This window comes from Pseudophryne corroboree, chromosome 5 (assembly GCF_028390025.1).
Source record: "Pseudophryne corroboree isolate aPseCor3 chromosome 5, aPseCor3.hap2, whole genome shotgun sequence".
Classification (NCBI taxonomy): domain Eukaryota; kingdom Metazoa; phylum Chordata; class Amphibia; order Anura; family Myobatrachidae; genus Pseudophryne; species Pseudophryne corroboree.
Window position 1 is genome coordinate 205,227,274 of NC_086448.1, and position 17,126 is coordinate 205,244,399.

General features: G+C 47.2%; 1 pseudogene; it reads left to right on the plus strand.

Annotated features, from left to right (window-relative positions):
* The first annotated feature begins 14,625 nt into the window (after positions 1 to 14,625).
* On the plus strand, positions 14,626 to 14,745 carry LOC134931448 (5S ribosomal RNA; annotated as a pseudogene).
* Positions 14,746 to 17,126: the final 2,381 nt, after the last annotated feature.

The following is a 17,126-nucleotide window of genomic DNA, read 5'->3' on the forward strand; positions in this document are numbered from 1 at the left end:
CTCTCTCACCCTGCTTTCTCTACTCTGCTGTCTGTCTGTCTCTCTCTCTTTCTACTCCCTCTCTTTTCTCACTTTTTCACCCTGCTCTTTTTCTGTCACTCTCTCCCTCTTTCTGAGAGGTAATGGGTGTTGCTGGCTGCTGCTGTGATCTGTATTGCTGGGTGAAGGGTGACGAGACAGATGCAGAACTAGCGTCCATGCTGGGGGGCACCAGCCAAAATCAAACTGGTTAGTGTCGGTTCTGCTTGGGTGAGAGCAGCCGTCTTCGCTCAGCGGTAATGGCACACTGACAGTAGTAGATATTGGTGCTTTTCCATCACCTGAACACACACACACACACACACACACACACACACACACACACACACACACACACACACACACACACACACACACACACTCACACTGTGTCTAAGGCTACACCACACACACACACTCACACTGTGTCTAAGGCTACACCACACACACACACTCACACTGTGTCCAAGGCTACACCACACACACACACACACACACACACACACACACACACACACACTCTCACACTGTGTCTAAGGCTACACCACACACACACTCTTACATTGTGTCTAAGGCTACACCACACACACACTCTCACACTGTGTCTAAGACTACACCACACCAGGGCCATAACTACGTGTGCGCGAAGTGTGCTTTGCACATAGTGTACTTTAGCTGAGGGTGCATTGTGCACATTGACCCCGATTGGCAGCCCTATTTGTGTTGCAGCGATGTTTGCCAAATACAGCGCTGCCGAGTTCGTAGGTGGAAGAAGTGGTGCCAGGACCGTGCGAAGGTCGTGCTCACCTCAAGAGGATCAGAGCATCCATGGAGCTACCGTCCCCAACCGCCACCCAAGCAGAAAGGAACCACCGGCAGTGGGAGTTTGGGAGCCAGTGAGTGGAGTCTGCAATTACAGCCGGCGCGTTGGAGTGGCAGCAGCGCTGAGGACCCAGGAGCCAACTGCATCTAAGCCGGAGAAGACCCCTATCTGCTGCTGGAGTGTCATCGGGAGGGCCTGCGTGGGAGAAAGTCATACAGGAGGAGACTGCGGGAAAGATCAAGCCGCTAAGGAGTCATGGCAGAGGGGAACAAAATGTTGGAGGAGTCCCACTTTTTCTTGTGGCCACAGTAGACCTGGCAGTGGAGACCAAGGGCATGCAGGCACCACAGAAGACAACCCCCACTGGCTTCAAGACCCATCAGGAACCGCGGAAGAACTCCAACAGTGAGGACTCGGCCTGAAGAACCCCTTACAGAGGACCCTGTAGAGAGGGCGACAGGAGCACTCCGGTGGGAGTCGGAACCGGAGGAGTCGAGCCAGCTGCCAGATAGGATCTGCAAGGACCCTCTGCAAGGCAGGATCAGCGCGGTGCAGTGTTATACATCCCGGGCCTGCTCAGGAATTCGGAGGTGGCAGAAGAGCCGCAACGCAGAGTGTCGAGAAACTTTTTTTTTTGTTTTCTGATGCCCTTCCACTGCATATTCTGTCCTGTAAGGCTAGGCCAACCTGGGGGGGTGGGGGGGGGGGCGGTGTGCGCACAGATGCGAGGAAGGGGGGGCGCCGATGCTGTTTCTTGCACACAGCACTGAAATGTCTAGTTACGGCACTGTCCTTTATGTCGACCGACACCATAAAATCCCCCTCCTCCAGACTGGAGATCACTGCTCGGAGAGATTCCATCTTGAATTTGAATTTTTCTATCTGAGAGATTTTAGGTTCAGAATCGGTCTGACTGAGCCATCCGGCTTCGGGACCACGAACAGGCTCGAATAAAAGCCTTCCCCCTGTTGTGACGGGGGTACCGTGACAATGACTTGATTATGACACATCTTTAGTATTGCAGCGCATACTACCTCCCTTTCTGGAAGAGAAGCTGGCAAGGCCGATTTGAAAAATCGGTGAGGGGGCCCGTCTTGAAACTCTGATTTGTACCCTTGGGCTACTATTTCTAATACCCAAGGATCCAGGGCTGAGCGAACCCAGACCTGACTGAAGAGTTGGAGACGTGCCCCCACCGGTGCGGACTCCCGCAGAGGAGCCCCAGCGTCATGCGGTGGATTTGGTAGAAGCCGGGGAGGACTTCTGCTCTTGGGAACTTGCCACAGCCTGTGACCTTTTTCCCCTTCCTCTTCATCTAGTAGCAAGGAAGGAAGACCCTCGTCCTTTTTTGTATTTATTGGGCCAAAAAGACTGCATCTGATAGTGGGGCGTTTTCTTTTGTTGAGCAGGTACATAAGGTAGAAACGATGACTTACCCGCGGTAGCCGTAGATACCAGGTCAGCGAGGCCGTCACCAAACAAGACACCACCTTTATACGGCAGAGACTCCATAGCCTTCTTAGAGTCAGCATCAGCATTCCATTGATGAATCCACAATGCCCTCCTAGCCGAGACTGCCATGGCATTGGCCCTTGATCCCAAAAGGCCAATATCCCCTGCAGCTTCCTTTAGGTAGACTGCAGCGTCCCTGATATAACCCAGTGTCAAAAGAATGCTATCCCTATCCAGGGAATCTATATCAGATGACAAGTTATCTGCCCACTTTTCAATAGCGCTACTCACCCATGCCGATGCAACGGCAGGCCTGAGCAGCGTACCTGTAGCGACATAAATGGATTTCAGTGTATTTTCCTGCTTACGATCTGCAGGATCCTTTAGGGCTGCCATGTCAGGAGACGGAAGTGCCACCTTTTTGGACAGACGTGATAGAGCTTTGTCCACAGTGGGGGTTGACTCCCACTTTTCCCTGTCCCCAGAGGGGAACGGATATGCCACCGGAATTCTCTTGGGAACCTGTAACTTCTTGTCAGGATTTTCCCAAGCTTTTTTAAAAAAGAGTGTTCAGTTCATGAGAGGGAGGAAACGTTACCTCAGGTTTCCTTCCTTTAAACATACAGACCCTTGTCTCAGGAACAGCAGGGTCTTCCGTGATATGTAATACGTCTTTTATCGCCACAATCATGTACTGAATGCTCTTAGCCAGTTTAGGATTCAATCTGGCATCACTATAGTCGACACTGGAGTCAGAGTCCGTGTCGGTATCTGTATCCGGTATCTGGGTAAATGAACGCTTCTGTGACCACGAGGGGGCCTCAACTTGTGATAATGCATCCTCCATGGATTTTCTCCATGCCTGGTTCTGAGACTCAGATTTATCTAATCTCTTATTCAATCGAGCCACATTTGCATTCAAAACACTCAAAACATTTTCCCAGTCAGCCGTCGGCGGTGCCGACATGGTCACTCCCACAGTCTTTTCTGTCCCCACTCCAGCTTCCTCCTGGGAAGAGCACTCAGCCTCAGACATGTCGACACATGCATACTGACACACACAACCACACTGGGGCTATAGGGGACAGACCCATAGCAAAGCCTGTTAGAGAAACACAGAGGGAGTTTTGCCAGCTCACAACCCAGCGCCTATCCCAGTACTGAAACGATTAAAATAATGCCTCAGACCTGTTAGCGCTTTTTAAACTAATAAAACAGCACCAAATTACTGTGCCCCCCCCCCGTTTTGCACCCTGTTACTTGCACAGCAGTGTAGAAGGAATGGAAAAGCGTCTCTACAGCTCTGTGAAGAGAAAATGGCGCTGATTAGAGCTGTGAGGGCTAAGCCACGCCCCCTTAATGGCGCGCTTCAGCCCCGCTATTTTTCACATTTTTATACTGGCAATGGTCTGGTTTTTAGTGCCCAGGCACTGTAAGCCTCTTTTGCCAGTCCATTTAGTGAGGTTTCATGCTGCCCAGGGCGCCCCCTGCGCCCTGCACCCTGTAGTGCCGCTGTGTGTGTGGGAGCATGGCGCGCAGCGGCAAAGCCGTCACTGAAGTCTTCTGATCTTCTTCTACTCACCCGTCTTCTGACTTCTGGCTCTGCAAGGGGGGTGACGGCGCGGCTCAGGGAACGAGCATCTAGTCGTACCTAGCGGTCAGACCCTCTGGAGCTAATGGTGTCCAGTAGCCTAAGAAGCAGAGTCTTGAAACTCACAGAAGTAGGTCTGCTTCTCTCCCCTCAGTCCCACGAGGCAGGGAGCCTGTTGCCAGCAGGTCTCCCTGAAAATAAAAAACCTAACATAAAGTTTTTTTCCGAGAAACTCTGGAGAGCTCCTCAGTGTGCATCCAGTCTCACTAGGCACAGAATCTAACTGGAGTCTGAAGGAGGGGCATAGAGGGAGGAGCCAGTTCACACCCCTTTTAAAGTCTTAAAGTGCCCATGTCTCCTGCGGATCCCGTCTATACCCCATGGTTCTTGAAGCATCCCCAGCATCCTCTAGGGCGTATGAGAAAAGATATTTCAAGACAGTGTAAGAATCAGGCCCGGCCCTACGTATATACACCGACTATGATGCTGCGTAGATCACGGAAACGATGAGGGCGTTCTGCAATCTGTATTCTCTTAACCTCCCTGCAGCCAGACTTCATGCCCGCACTACACCGCTGCTAGACCCTGCTGCCTCCTCTCCCCTGTCACACTGCGCTGCCTGGTCACGCTGCAATACAGAAGTGATGGAGCTGAGTGAGGCGCCCATTTCACTCACAGCTCTGGCTGCAGCAGCGCCAGCTGACAGGTGGTGGGGGGCGCCCTGGCTTGATCAGCTACATCGGACCTAGCAATAATTTTCCTATATGTGTAAAATATAATATCTTACTAATTGCACTCATTACTCCTTCAGTAGTATAAGCTGAGTTATTATTGACTCTGTCATTCTTTCTAAGTGGTTATTACTAATAACCCCTTAGGAAGAATACTGATTCAATAATAATTGTGATTTTAAAGCTTAAACTACTGTAGGATTAATCAGTGCATTTGCACTAACCACAATTAACAAGATGAATATTATATATATTTTTTTACATATATATGGAAAAGATTGCTATATTCAATACTTGAGTTGGTAATTGCTACTATGTCCCTTTTATTAATAAGGGCCCCCACAACTTTGTTTCCCAGGGGCCCCCACAGATATTAATCCGGCCCTGTGCCCGAGGCAGGGTGACAGGGGCAGCATCAATACGGCATAGACGTAGAAGCACAGTGACACAAGTGTGTGTGTTGTAATAAATGACAAAATGACCCAGTCTCACACCGTGTGTGTGTCAGTGGTCCCCTGGGATCTGCACCATATGTATGTGTCAGTGTGCCCCATATACAATCTATGTAACGTGTATAAGTGGCTCCTTTGTGGTGTAATGTGTATAAGTGGTTCCTCTGTGCTGTAACGTGTATAAGCGCTCTACTGTGGTGTAACATGTATACTGTAAGTGGCTCTATTGTGGTGTAATGTGTATAAGTGGCTCTACTGCAGTGTAATGTATATACTACTGTAGTGTAACGTGTATGCTACTGTGGTATAACATGTATAAGTGGTTCCTCTGTGCTGTAACGTGTATAGTGCTATACTGTGGTGTAACGTGTATACTACTGTGGTGTAATATGTATAAGCGGCTCTACTGTGGTGTAACGTGTATACTGTAAGTGGCTCTATTGTGGTGTAATGTGTATACGTGGCTCTACTGTGGTGTAATGTATATACTACTGTAGTGTAACGTGTATACTACTGTGGTATAACATGTATAAGCGGTTCCTCTGTGCTGTAACGTGTATAAGCGGCTCTACTGTCGTGTAACGTGTATACTTCTGTGGTGCAATGTGTATAAGCGGCTCTACTGTGGTGTAACGTGTATACTGTAAGTGGCTCTACTGTGGTGTAATGTGTATAAGCGGCTCTACTGTGGTGTAACGTGTATACTGTAAGTGGCTCTATTGTGGTGTAATGTGTATAAGTGGCTCTACTGTAGTGTAATATATATACTACTGTAGTGTAACGTGTATGCTACTGTGGTATAACATGTATAAGTGGTTCCTCTGTACTGTAACGTGTATAAGTGCTATACTGTGGTGTAACGTGTATACTACTGTGGTGTAATATGTATAAGCGGCTCTACTGTGGTGTAACGTGTATACTGTAAGTGGCTCTATTGTGGTGTAATGTGTATACGTGGCTCTACTGTGGTGTAATGTATATACTACTGTAGTGTAACGTGTATACTACTGTGGTATAACATGTATAAGCGGTTCCTCTGTGCTGTAACGTGTATAAGCGGCTCTACTGTCGTGTAATGTGTATAATTCTGTGGTGCAATGTGTATAAGCGGCTCTACTGTGGTGTAACGTGTATACTGTAAGTGGCTCTACTGTGGTGTAATGTGTATAAGTGGCTCTACTGTGGTGTAATGTATATACTACTGTAGTGTAACGTGTATACTACTGTGGTATAACGTGTATAAGCGGCTCCTGGGTGGCATAACATGTATAAATATCTATACTGTGGTGTGGCGTAGCGTGTATAAGGAGCTCTACTGTGGCATAGCATGTATACTGGGCTCTACTGTGCGGAGTAATGTGAATTTATAGTATTCTGTGGCCATGCCCCTACCCAATTAAGCCACGCCCCTATATATTTTACTAAGGAGCGCCAAAATAAATTTTCTCTGACGTCCTAGTGGATGCTGGGACTCCGTAAGGACCATGGGGAATAGCGGCTCCGCAGGAGACAGGGCACAAGAATAAAAGCTTTAGGATCAGGTGGTGTGCACTGGCTCCTCCCCCTATGACCCTCCTCCAGTTAGATTTTTGTGCCCGAACGAGAAGGGTGCAGGCTAGGTGGCTCTCCTGAGCTGCTTAGAATAAAAGTATATTTTAGGTTTTTTATTTTCAGTGAGTCCTGCTGGCAACAGGCTCACTGCATCGTGGGACTAAGGGGAGAAGAAACGGACTCACCTGCGTGCAGAGTGGATCGGGTTTCTTAGGCTACTGGACATTAGCTCCAGAGGGACGATCACAGGTTCAGCCTGGATGGGTCCCGGAGCCGCGCCGCCGGCCCCCTTACAGAGCCAGAAGAGCGAAGAGGTCCGGTGAAATCGGCGGCAGAAGACGATCCTGTCTTCAGACTAAGGTAGCGCACAGCACCGCAGCTGTGCGCCATTGCTCTCAGCACACTTCACACTCCGGTCACTGAGGGTGCAGGGCGCTGGGGGGGAGCGCCCTGAGACGCAATATAACATGATATACCTTAGATTGGCTAAAGAATACATCACATATAGCTCTGGGGCTATATGGATGTATTTTAACCCCTGCCATTTTTTACAGAAAAAGCGGGAGATAAGGACGTCGTGAAGGGGCGGAGCCTATCTCCTCAGCACACAAGCGCCATTTTCCCTCACAGCTCCGCTGGAAGGACGGCTCCCTGACTCTCCCCTGCAGACTTGCTACTGAATCAGGGTAAAAAAGAGAAGGGGGGGCACTATTGGCAGCTAAAAACTATATAAACAGCAGCTATAAGGGATTAACACTTATATAAGGTTATCCCTGTATATATATATAGCGCTTGGTGGGTGCTGGCAGACTCTCCCTCTGTCTCTCCAAAGGGCTGGTGGGGTCCTGTCCTCTATCAGAGCATTCCCGGTGTGTGTGCTGTGTGTCGGTACGTGTGTGTCGACATGTATGAGGAGGAAAATGATGTGGAGGCGGAGCAATTGCCTGGGTTAGTGATGTCACCCCCTAGGGAGTCGACACCTGACTGGATGATCGTATTTAAAGAATTAAGTGATAATGTCAGCACTTTGCAAAGAACGGTTGATGACATGAGACAGCCGGCAAATCAATTAGTGCCTGTCCAGGCGTCTCAGACACCGTCAGGGGCCCTAAAACGCCCGTTACCTCAGTGGGTCGACACAGATCCAGACACAGATACTGAGTCTAGTGTCGACGGTGAGGAGACAAACGTAATGTCCAGTAGGGCCACACGTTACATGATCACGGCAATGAAGGAAGCATTGAACATTTCTGACACTACAAGTACCACAAAGAAGGGTATTATGTGGGGTGTGAAAAAACTACCAATAGTTTTCCCTGAGTCAGATGAGTTAAATGAGGTGTGTGATAAAGCGTGGGTTTCCCCCGACAAAAAACTGCTAATTTCTAAAAAATTATTGGCACTATAACCTTTCCCGTTAGAGGTTAGGACACGTTGGGAAACACCCCCTAGGGTAGATAAGGCGCTCACACGTTTATCTAAACAAGTAGCGTTACCGTCTCCTGATACGGCCACCCTCAAAGAACCAGCAGATAGAAGGCTGGAAAATATTCTTAAAGGTATATACACACATACTGGTGTTATACTGCGACCAGCAATCGCTTCAGCCTGGATGTGCAGTGCTGGCGTCGCGTGGTCGGATTCCCTGACTGAAAATATTGATACCCTGGATAGGGACAATATACTGTTAACTATAGAGCATTTGAAGGATGCATTACTATATATGCGTGATGCACAGAGGGATATTTGCACCCTGGCATCAAGAGTAAGTGCTATGTCCATTTCTGCCAGAAGAGCGTTATGGACGCGACAGTGGTCAGGCGATGCGGATTCCAAACGACATATGGAAGTATTGCCGTATAAAGGGGAGGAGTTATTTGGGGCTGGTCTATCGGACCTGGTGGCCACGGCAACGGCTGGAAAATCCACCTTTTTACCCCAGGTCACTTCACATCAGCAGAAAAAGACACCGTCTTTTCAAACTCAGTCCTTTCGTTCCCATAAGTACAAGCGAGCTAAAGGCCATTCCTTCCTGCCCCGGGGCAGAGGAAGGGGAAAAAGACTGCACCATGCAGCCGCTTCCCAGGAGCAGAAGCCATCCCCTGCTTCTGCCAAGTCTTCAGCATGACGCTGGGGCTTTACAAGCAGACTCAGACATGGTGGGGGCCCGTCTCAAGAATTTCAACGCGCAGTGGGCTCACTCGCAAGTGGACCCCTGGATTCTACAGGTGGTATCGCAGGGGTACAAACTGGAATTCGAGGCGTTTCCCCCTCGCCGGTTCCTGAAGTCTGCTCTACCAAAGTCTCCCTCCGACAGGGAGGCAGTATTGGAAGCCATTCACAAGCTGTATTCCCAGCAGGTGATAATCAAGGTACCCCTCCTACAACAGGGAAAGGGGTATTATTCCACGCTGTTTGTGGTACCGAAGCCGGACGGCTCGGTGAGACCAATTTTAAATCTAAAATCCCTGAACACTTACGTAAAGAGGTTCAAATTCAAGATGGAATCACTCAGAGCGGTGATAGCAAACCTGGAAGAAGGGGACTATATGGTGTCTCTGGACATCAAGGATGCTTATCTCCACGTCCCAATCTACCCGTCTCACCAAGGGTACCTCAGGTTTGTAGTACAAAACTGTCATTATCAGTTTCAGACGCTGCCGTTTGGGTTGTCCACGGCACCTCGGGTCTTTACCAAGGTAATGGCCGAAATGATGATTCTTCTTCGAAGAAAAGGCATCTTAATTATCCCTTACTTGGACGATCTCCTGATAAGGGCAAGGTCCAGGGAACAGTTAGAAGTCGGAGTAGCACTATCTCAGGTAGTGTTACGTCAGCACGGGTGGATCCTAAATATTCCAAAATCGCAGCTGATTCCAACGACACGTCTACTGTTCCTAGGAATGATTCTGGACACAGTCCAGAAAAAGGTGTTTCTCCCGGAGGAGAAGGCCAGGGAGTTATCCGAGCTAGTCAGGAACCTCCTAAAACCAGACCAGGTGTCAGTGCATCAGTGCACGAGGGTCCTGGGAAAAATGGTGGCTTCTTACGAAGCGATTCCATTCGGAAGATTCCATGCAAGAACGTTTCAGTGGGATCTACTGGACAAATGGTCCGGATCGCATCTTCAGATGCATCAGCGGATAACCCTATCGACAAGGACAAGGGTGTCTCTTCTGTGGTGGCTGCAGAGTGCTCATCTACTAGAGGGCCGCAGATTTGGCATTCAGGATTGGGTCCTGGTGACCACGGACGCCAGCCTGAGAGGCTGGGGGGCAGTCACACAGGGAAAAAATTTCCAGGGCTTGTGGTCAAGCATGGAAACATCTCTTCATATAAACATTCTGGAACTAAGGGCCATTTACAATGTCCTAAGTCAAGCGAAACCCCTGCTTCAGGGTCAGGCGGTATTGATCCAATCGGACAACATCACGTCAGTCGCCCACGTAAACAGACAGGGCGGCACGAGAAGCAGGAGGGCAATGGCAGAAGCTGCAAGGATTCTTCGCTGGGCGGAAAATCATGTGATAGCTCTGTCAGCAGTGTACATTCCGGGAGTGGACAACTGGGAAGCAGACTTCCTCAGCAGACACGACCTTCACCCGGGAGAGTGGGGACTTCACCCAGAATTCTTCCACCTGATTGTAAACCGTTGGGAAAAACCAAAGGTGGACATGATGGCGTCACGTCTAAACAAAAAACTAGACAGATATTGCGCCAGGTCAAGGGACCCTCAGGCAATAGCGGTGGACGCTCTGGTGACACCGTGGGTGTACCAGTCAGTGTATGTGTTCCCTCCTCTGCCTCTCATACCAAAAGTACTGAGAATCATAAGAAGGAGAGGAGTAAGAACGATACTCGTGGTTCCGGATTGGCCAAGAAGGACTTGGTACCCGGAACTTCAAGAGATGCTCACGGAAGACCCGTGGCCTCTACCTCTAAGAAAGGACCTGCTCCAACAGGGGCCTTGTCTGTTCCAAGACTTACCGCGGCTGCGTTTGACGGCATGGCGGTTGAACGCCGGATCCTGAAGGAAAAAGGCATTCCAGATGAAGTCATCCCTACCCTGGTCAAAGCCAGGAAGGATGTAACCGCAAAACATTATCACCGCATTTGGCGAAAATATGTTGCGTGGTGTGAGGCCAAGAAGGCCCTTACAGAGGAATTTCAACTGGGTCGTTTCTTCCATTTCCTGCAAACAGGACTGTCTATGGGCCTAAAATTAGGGTCCATTAAGGTTCAAATTTCGGCCCTGTCGATTTTCTTCCAGAAAGAACTGGCTTCAGTACCTGAAGTTCAGACATTTGTAAAAGGGGTACTGCATATACAACCTCCTTTTGTGCCTCCAGTGGCACCTTGGGATCTCAATGTTGTTTTGAGATTCCTTAAGTCACATTGGTTTGAACCACTCACCACTGTGGACTTAAAATATCTCACATGGAAGGTGACGATGCTGTTAGCCCTGGCTTCAGCCAGGCGTGTGTCAGAATTGGCGGCTTTATCATATAAAAGCCCTTACTTAATTTTTCATTCTGACAGGGCAGAATTGAGGACTCGTCCTCAATTTCTCCCTAAGGTGGTTTCTGCTTTTCACATGAACCAACCTATTGTGGTGCCTGCGGCTACTAGGGACTTGGAGGACTCCAAGTTACTTGACGTTGTCAGGGCCCTGAAAATATATGTTTCCAGGACGGCGGGAGTCAGAAAGTCTGACTCGCTGTTTATCCTGTATGCACCCAACAAGCTGGGTGCTCCTGCTTCTAAGCAGACTATTGCTCGTTGGATTTGTAGTACAATTCAACTTGCACATTCTGTGGCAGGCCTGCCACAGCCAAAATCTGTGAAAGCCCATTCCACAAGGAAAGTGGGCTCATCTTGGGCGGCTGCCCGAGGGGTCTCGGCGTTACAACTTTGCCGAGCAGCTACTTGGTCAGGGGCAAACACGTTTGCTAAATTCTACAAATTTGATACCCTGGCTGAGGAGGACCTGGAGTTCTCTCATTCGGTGCTGCAGAGTCATCCGCACTCTCCCGCCCGTTTGGGAGCTTTGGTATAATCCCCATGGTCCTTACGGAGTCCCAGCATCCACTAGGACGTCAGAGAAAATAAGATTTTACTTACCGATAAATCTATTTCTCATAGTCCGTAGTGGATGCTGGGCGCCCATCCCAAGTGCGGATTGTCTGCAATACTTGTACATAGTTATTGTTAACTAAATCGGGTTATTGTTGTTGTGAGCCATCTTTTCAGAGGCTCCTTCGTTGTTATCATACTGTTAACTGGGTTCAGATCACAAGTTGTACGGTGTGATTGGTGTGGCTGGTATGAGTCTTACCCGGGATTCAATATCCTTCCTTATTATGTACGCTCGTCCGGGCACAGTATCCTAACTGAGGCTTGGAGGAGGGTCATAGGGGGAGGAGCCAGTGCACACCACCTGATCCTAAAGCTTTTATTCTTGTGCCCTGTCTCCTGCGGAGCCGCTATTCCCCATGGTCCTTACGGAGTCCCAGCATCCACTACGGACTATGAGAAATAGATTTATCGGTAAGTAAAATCTTATTTTCGCATACCAAAAAAATTTGACTAAGGCCGGCCCTGTTAAAATTGGAGAATTTAAACTGACGTTTCACTGTATTTAACATTTTAAACATGAATATATATAACTCTATACATAGATTGAGTTGTGTCAAATGAAAATAAGTAGCTCCGCCTGATAATAGGCCAAATATAACAGACCCCGAGATTCCAAAAGTGCTGATGTTTTGGATATTTAGCCATAAAGTTTAAAATAATTGCTACTTCAAAATTTGAAGCTGAATCATAAAAGATTTGTCTCTTTTTGCAGCGTGGAGGCTATTACATTTGGCACAATATAAAGCTATGGAGAGAGCACAGCCAATCAGAATAAAGATAAGTAGCACCAGAATGTGGTGATTGGGTACTTACAAAGAGACGGTCTCAGAAATGTGAAAAGTATGCACTTTCCAAGAGGTCACTGTCTCGCTGGCAACTGTCTCGGTGCGTAGCTAGAAGTGTGCATTCAGTCACAGCGTCCTCAGCTATCATCCTGGAGGGCAAAGACTCCTTTATGACATTACAGGCTCCTGGATGACTTCACAAGGCCATGACATGGCATCCTAGAATTATACAGCAAAAGTAACTCATTATAGGTAATGGTTAATGCAGCTCTCTATTTATATCTATAGATCAAGAAATTATATTGTACTCTATAGGGCACTGTACAACTGAAGGAGGGAAATTGTTACCGTAGGGCAATTGTTGAAATTGATGCATTTATTCAATGTAAAATCACCATTTTTAATCATATCACTTGAAAAAACATAAGGAGCACCCACCTCATATCTCCTAAACTAAAGGAGGTTGTAATAACTTAAATCACAGCAATCTTGCTTGTCATCCTGTAAACATGAAAATAAATAGCCTTCCCCAATGATCATTGGTAGTGGTCCTATAGGGTGGAAGGAGGTGGCTTTGGAGAGAGGTGAAGTGGACGGAGATAAAGTACCAACCAACCAGCTCCTAACTGTCATTTTTCAAACACATCCAGTCACGTCCTGTGATCAAGCTTATCTTGCGAAACGTACGTCAGGAAGCATTGGCGATCACGTGATGCGCACAAGTGACCGCGCTAGCCGGAGCGCTTAGACCATCACCAGGTAACGGCCTCAAGCCATCGCTCTCCTAGAGCGAGACCCTGGACACACGCCGCAGCAGCTTCCGGAGCATCTCCACGGCAACGGCCCCAAACTACCGCTCGCTTGGAGCGCTACTACGGACACAAGCCGCTGCAGTCTCCGGAGCCTCCACACGGCTAAAAGCGGAACGGACAGCTCAAACACCAGTACTGGTATCGTATATACCCCACACTAATGTGAAACCTATTCACTCTTCATCTAAATTTGCAAGGCTGCAAACTGACTGACCAAACATCCATTTGTTTCTTACCCTTTCCTGCAAAACATTTTTTCTAATAGATCTCTGAATATCAGAGACATCTTATGCAAATTTAGTCTTCATCCTCTATTCAAGGGTTAATTATCTATTGCAGCAACACACCCTGCAATTTTGTATAAACTGCTGTGATACATATATTTTTTTCCCCAATCCTTCTTTTCCCCCAAAACACCCCCCCCCCCCCCCAGAGCTGGTATCCGCTTAATTTGTGTCCGTTTGTCTGCTATTTCACCATAAATCTCACGCTGTCTTCTACAGCATAAATTGAATAGGTATCTAAATTAATTGGTACGGCCGTACTGGTGATCTGTTCTAAGCTCAGATTTACAATTAATCAATTAGTGATGATATGTGGTGTTTATGAATTTTCCCACATATATTGTTTCTAATAATCTATGTGATTTTTTCTGTGACTGCTATGTCACATGCTACATAATTGAGGGACTATATTTAAGGAATTGTGCTCATAATTATCATTTGGTGACCACTGTGTCATATTCTAATTAATTAGCTGATGATTGTCTGATTACATGCATCTAATTTCTTTCTGTGGCCGCTGTGCCACGTATCTGTCTATCAGCTGACTATAGGTCAATCAAAAAACTTAGCCACATAATTAAGGGAGTGTATGCATAATTATCTCTTTTTTGACCATTGTGTCATATGCTGATTAATCAGCTGGTGATTGTCAGGATTATTGCATACGTTTACTTTCTCTTCCCCCCTTTTTTTGTGGCTGCTTTGTTACATCTGCTGAATATTCGTAATTATATGTATGTATATTTCTCTCATTATTTGTGACCGCCGTGTCACAGATTATCATAGATGTGGCATATTTGAATTTTTCCACATACCTGATTAATTATGCAGATGTAATTAACCCCTGTGACTTTTGTGTCATATATTGACAAATCAGCTGATTGCATGTAATCTCCTTTATTTGTAACTTACCTGTTACGAATTCCTTATTCCTAACGTACAGCAACCATTTGGCATATATTTGGAGTGACCAAGGAGAAAAAGTCCAATAATTGCGGTCACACTTCACTGGAGATGCCCAATCTCTTCCGAACTTGGAAGCTAAGCAGTGAAAGGCCGGGTCAGTACAAGGAAGGGAGACCTCCTTTGAACACCCTGGTACTGCAATAAATTGGCTATTGGACACAGTGGCACTCAACTTTATGTCATTTAATACTGGGATTCGCATGACCAATGATTTTATTCCCTGCATTTATAAAATCCGTAATGGATATTAGCAGTATGAATGATGGTCATATATTCCACAGAATATATTATGCAGATTCCTTTTGACAAAAGCGTCACAGAACTCTACTCCTGGCAACTTGTATATCGTGAATCTGGAGATCACGAATAATTCGATTTATCAATATTTTCGCTAAGTTTTGTTTTTCACATACAGTCACTCTTAGAATTTTGACTTTTATTGATTAAATTGCTTTTTTGACAATCTACTAATCATACTAATAACCTCTGAATTAAGAGTGCTCCCAAAAAAGAGTCCTTTCTTTCAAACCTCTTGTTTGGTCCCTTGGTACTTGATACTCTCTGACTCTAGGGAGCACCACTGAAAGCAACATTATATTATACTGGGATAAACCCCTATAATATCTATAGTTGCCATATACAGAAGAAATTCTAGTTAAATTCAGTTCTTTCAGAGGCCATCGTTTTGTTTATAAAATCCCGACTGGTGCGGTTCCCTCCCAAACCCTATTTCCACATCCAGTAACATGGCAGCTAAGAGCTGATTGGCTGGTACATTACCTCTGTCCAATTTATTCCTCTCCCTTACTGGAAGGTACCAGGGTGACCCTATAGTGTAATAAAACTAGTATGTGCCCTCTTACTATATTAATACACGTATATGTGCCTCCTCTCTTATAATAATAAATGTACTACTTTTGAACATGAAATAATTACTGTGCTCCCTTTCTTATAATAAAAACTTTATGATCCCACTTTCAAAGAATAAATACTTTCTGTTCCCTTTTATTTTTAAATACGTCAGTGGCGTAACTATAGAGGGTGCAAGGGGAGCGCTTGCTACGGGCCCTGCTGTTTAGGAAGCCAGTTGCCCAGCAAGCTACCCCGGCACCGTGTTTTTTTATTTTTTATTTTCTCTTAATAGCATTCTGCCACCTGCGTGATCCGGGTTGGCAGTTCCTAGTAGTATGGGGGTAGGAGGGGCGGTGTCACCCAGACTGTGCAGGTAGAAGCAGGCAAAGAAAGGGGAGAAGGAGGATCAGCCCTGCTGTTGCACGTCACCAGGTATGCAGACTCTCACCCTGGAGCGCATAACACTCCGTCCTCCGGCCACTCACCAGGACCAAGCTATGTCCACAAGCTGCAGGAACCAACCTGACATCCTCATCCTCCCAGCAGGGGGTGGGGTTGGGGGACAAGCTGTGCAACCTGCCACCGGGGCAGTGGTAGGGGGATTCTATGCAAACTATCCCCAGGTCTGGGGGGAGGGGGATTTGTGTCTGTCTGTGCAAGCAGTCACCAGGTGGGATGGGGGGGGGGGGGGGGGGGGGTTGTCACATGGTCAGTGGGGAAATTGTGGGGCCAAGCTGGCAGTGGGCCAGTGGTGGTGGTGGTCTGTGCAAGATATCACCCAGAAAGGGAGGGTTGCATGGGGTTTATTTCTGCAAGCTGTCACCCAGAGGGGTGTGTGTCTCTGTAAACTGTCACCCAGAGGGGAGTGTGTCTCTGCAAGCTGTTACAGAGTCTTGTGAGGGAAGGGGGGGCTGGGTGTGTCAATATATATTGACATCTCAGTGTCCACCCAGTCCATTCTCAGGCCCACCCCTCTCTGCTGTTCTGACCCCCATCAACTCAAACCATCCATCCTCCCTGTTGCTCTCACGGAGCTGAGGGGGGCTCTATTGCTATGGGGCCCATAAAGGTCTAGTTACTACACCGCTGCCGAACCCTGCTGCCTCCTCTTCCCTGTCACACTGCGTGCCCGGTCACGCTACAATACAGAAGTGATGGAGCTGAGTGAGGCGCCCATGTCACTCACAGCTCTGACTGCAGCAGCGCCAGCTGACAGGTGGTAGGGGGCGCCCTGGCTTGATCAGCTACATCGGACCCCCTAACCCCATCTTCCCCCCATGGTGCAGTGCTGTCTGGACCAGTAGTATACAGAAATGTAAGTTTTTTTAGTTAGTAGCCTCTAATATAGCAATAATTTTCCTATATGTGTAAAATATTATATATTACTAATTGTGGTTAGTGCACTAATTAATCCTACACTAGTATAAGCTAAATTATTGAATCAGTCATTCTTTCTAAGAGGTTATTACTAATAGCCCCTTAGGAAGAATAACTGAGTCAATAATAATTGTGATTTTCCAGCCTAAACTACTGTAGGATTAATCACTGCATTTGCACTAAATAGATTAATATTAAATATTTTATTTAGATACATATGGAAAAGATTGCTATAATCAATACTTGAGTTGTTAATTGCCACTACATCACTTTTATTGATAAGGGCCCCCACAACT